Source organism: Apteryx rowi, unplaced genomic scaffold (assembly GCF_003343035.1).
Source record: "Apteryx rowi isolate R43461 unplaced genomic scaffold, aptRow1 scaffold_52, whole genome shotgun sequence".
Lineage (NCBI taxonomy): Eukaryota > Metazoa > Chordata > Aves > Apterygiformes > Apterygidae > Apteryx > Apteryx rowi.
Window position 1 is genome coordinate 1,454,318 of NW_020450783.1, and position 4,491 is coordinate 1,458,808.

Sequence of the window (4,491 nt, forward strand, 5' to 3'; positions counted from 1 at the left end):
TCAGCACCAAATTCAAAGAAACAAGGATGAAAATAATCTTTTTAACATTACAATCATAGTAGTCTATTAACTACTGGAAATGGACATGGAGAAGAGTCAGCAAAGGATGTTTTATGTTTTGTTAGCTGGTTTTAATTTATCAGCTGCCAATTTCAATATATTTCTCTAACTAGTTGGAGAACTAACTTCTGGAAAAATATCTACCCCCTACCATTCAAATTCTGATGGGGGATGTGTGAACATGCATGCGTATGTTCGCAATGTTTCCAGGCAGGTTCAAAATGTTTGTTTAAAAGCTAGAAAAATCTGGTCTTCAAAGTTAGGAAGAACTTTACTGCTCATACTGATGTGGAGAGATTTATCATATTAATGCCTGTTAATACCTCAGGGAAATTAATGTCTCTTGAGTAAGAGAATAAATGTTGAGTCTTGATGCCAAGGTGCCTGCAAGTTACAACTGTTGGGATTATTTTGTAGTATGGTTCCAAGCAAAAATTTATCTGTGCAAATGAGATAATTGTTAGTCATCAGCATGGCTGCTCTTTCCAATACTAGCCTGGGGATATTCCCATGGCAATGGAAAGCCACCGGCATAGTTCCACTGGGTGCTCTGCAACATGCACATCACAGCTTGCAATGTTGTGGGCTGTCTTGCATGGAGCTGGTGTGCATCATCAGTGCCAGAGGTTTACATCCTGTTTTAATCATACTTCTATAATCTTAGTGGTCCACAGTAGTATACAAAATTCAGATCTGTGTTTGAATCTGGATTTTGAAACTCATGCTATTGAAAGTCAGTGTGAATTACAGTGATTTCACACTTTGTGAGCCTTTTAATTGATATCATAGGTAGTATTCATGGCATTCCCAGGACTAACCTTAGAACAATGATATGAAAACTGAGCAATAGTGTTCTGTCGGTTTTCAGGGCTAAAGTAACCGGACAGGTGCAATACAATGTGAGCTTCTTCATGGAAGTGAACCAAGAAAAAACATATTATTCCCAAGCGTTGGAGACCTTGTTTCGTCTTTGCATGGAAATGTTATAACATTGTCATCCTGTACTTCACATAAATCTGCAGCAATAAAGTCAAAAGAGGTAAAGGTTCAGATAAATCAATGAATTCAAAATTATTTTATTAATGAGTTCTGATGGCATCAGACACTGAGGTCTGTTTTGCACAAAATAACAGAGGGCAGATTATTTATGGTTTTGTTATGTTTATAATATGCAAGTTTATGATTTCAGTGAAACAGTCCTATGGCCAGAAATCAGGCGTTGTTGTTGCAGATATATGTATTCAAAAGCTGTATATTATATTGACAGTGATGCAAACTACCCTTTGTTGGAGGAACTTATGATGTTATTGTCAAGAAGCAGCAGCAGAGTCTGATGAGGGTTGTCCCAGTGGCAGCCTGGCATACAGGAGGGATTGCGCTCTCAAGTCTCTAAAGGATTTTGGCTCTTCCTGGTCTAGCCCAGCCCATGACCTGCTATTCTGCTTTCCCTGTCACAGCATCTCCACCACTTTTGCCAATCCCCTCTCACCGTTTTCACAAGACTCTTGGTTTGTCAAGACAAACATCTATGTCCTATACATCTATGTATAGGACAATGTGGAGCCCTTGCTTAAATGTCTTGTGATCTGGGCAGTTGCTGGCATTCTTTCTGCACAACAGGCAGATTTGGTTTTTATTTTCTCCTAATGTGAAAGAGACATCATCTTGGTTGCTTCTCCAGGTGCTGTGATGTAGAAGACATCTCTTAGAATAGGTGTGCTGCTTTCTTATGATAACAAGGCTTTCTGACCAGGTAATAGCACTTTTGGATGAGCACTCCAGGAAAACTGCTATTCTTAAGGTCTTTCAGTGATTTAAGCTAGGCTAAAATGAAATAGGTGCTGTGGATTGCTGGATGGTTTAAACGTTAGCTGTATATAACAAGCAGAGAAGAAGGTATCAGACAGAAGAATAGGAAAATAAAGCCTGTATGATGTACAAACAGGTAAACAACAGCTTGAATTAAGTCTGCCATGCAGATAAATCATTTGTGATTGTCAGGATCAAAATATGATCTGTCCCTTTACCATTAGCATCTAACCTCGGAAAGAATATCTATTCAGTGCCATCCTAGATGTAACTGTATGAAAGACTTGACAATTTGATCACAAAGTAGAATTAAGTGTTACTAAGTAATTTTTGGCCTTTTTTAAACTCATTTTTTCTAAAGTGATAAGCAGTATCACTTCAGATTTTAGAGACTCCACAACAAACGACTTCATAGCATGGAGAAATTTTCTTTTTTAAGTCCCGAGCTGATCAAGAATGATATTTCAATCACAATGTTCTAGGAGGAACTTCTATAAAAATCTCTCTGTGTTCATGGCCTGCCTTGATGTTAACTGAGCATGACCTAAGATCTCTGATGCAAGCAAGAAACAGTTATCAATTAACATGAGATTCAGGAAGTATTATCATATCAGGACATCTCAGGGTGCCTTTATAAAAGAAAATATACAATAATTTAATAGCTCAGTCTGCAGTGCCAAATGAATGACTCAAAGCAGAAATAAATGAGTATGAGCTATAGTTTCACAACTGAACCAGCCTGCAGGAAAGTGCCAATTTATTTCCAAAGTATTTTGCTAGGAGAGTGATGGGAGATGCCATTACAGAGCTTGAGTTTGTCTGGAAAATCGAGGACATCTAGATTTTTATTCCCATTTAACAGTGCTGATTTTCACATTGGTTTTCAAAAGGCCTTCAGACAAAGAAACCAAGTGAATGACATGAACATGTATGTTACGTCTATCTGAGCAGAGGTTAGCTGCTCGGAGGAGATAGTTGGCAGTAGGCTTGTATTCCTCTAGTAAACTCAAGGGCAGATTCTTCATAGTCTATGTTGGGCTTCTTAATGAGTGTGGAAACAGGGCTGGGCAGGAACTGTTTTGCTTTGTATTTTTTCTGCTGAAGTTTGAATTCTGGGCAATAGATCAAAACATCTCCATTTTGATAAGCAACTGCTGCATTTCATGAGATGTGGCAGTTGGGTTATTTCAATCTTTCTGATGGTAGGCTGTGTTTCCGGACCAAGCTACATTTCCTCAATACACCATCACCTTCTCTTGGTGAAGGTGTGTAGTGCATTGGAGAGCACAAGGCAGAACGGCTCCATGAAGGCTCCACTGGCACTGGTGTGATGAGCACGCTGGCTGCATACTGCAGATACTAATATTCAGTCCCTTTCTTATCCAAGATGGCAACTTCTTCCTGCATGTGCTGTGTGTAAGGTATGATCCTCTAAGAGCATATAAACCTGCTTAACCTGAAAGCCTGGAAATCAAATGAAAAAATGCTTGTGGTGACCTTTTTTCTTCTCCTTGTGTGACTAACACAATGGCATCTAGAACCAGGTTTAATGCRCTGGAACAGAGCCTGAAGCTGGCAGAGGAGTACAGCTTTGGCTTCAGTTGCTGAGATGCCAGAAGAGATTGGAAGCCCTTGAAATTCTTCCAAGAAGTCACTTTGGCCTGGATGGAAACTGACATTTATCGGTGCAGATGATAGTGCTGTATTTTAGATGGCATCAGTATTGATTTGTATACAGTGTGAGCTTTTAAATATGATTTAAGATAAAGCTCAACTTAACGTAAGACATTTCTCCACAAAGCATTGATTTAATGTTGATGTTTTATATGTTGCTTTCTTTGCTATAGCCTTTCCCTTGGCTTATGGAGACATCCCAGATATGCTTCTCAGTTCCCTCTACTGGGCATCTCTAAAAGCCCCGCAAAGACTTAGGCACGTGAGTAAGTACTCAAAATTTTAATTTATACCATCTGTCAGGTTGCTTCAAATGCAGTTAACTTATGAGGATTGCTACTGTCCATCTCAAATTCATTATTATCTCTTCGTGTGCTTGCACTTGGCTTATTGTTTTCCCACAACTGGTTAAGAACACAGGAGTTTTTGATGGAGATCTAACAGAGAAGAGTAGGTTAGTGGTTCTATCGGTTTTGTAGGGTAACTGTGTATTTTTGCCTCTTGTAGTGTTGGGTATCTTAAGTAGAATCCTTATACACTGGGCTAAGAAGAGAGAAGCTAGAATTTCCTATTTGATTTGTATTTAAAGTAGTCCATAGCAGTTCTTGCTAGGTGGCATTACATTTTACACTGAGCATCATTCTAATGTGTACGTCTGCTTCAAACGGCAGAAGGTTTGCAAGCTTTCTGTTTGCTCTTGCTTGGGCATTTCAAAGTCTGAAGGTTGGGAAAGATGAGGTCTTTAGCTGCTGATCTGTGTCTGAGTCCTGATGCCCAGATCTCCCAAGCGGCGTCACTGTGGCTAGGCAACATCAGCTTGGGGCGAAGAAAATATTTTTCCAGCAGGCTGAAATGACCTGTAACTGCAACTCCGCGCTGCTCACGGGGAGGAGAGGTGCAATGAGAGGAGCAGGGCTTTCCTTGGGCCAAGAGCTGTGGGCAGCGCGG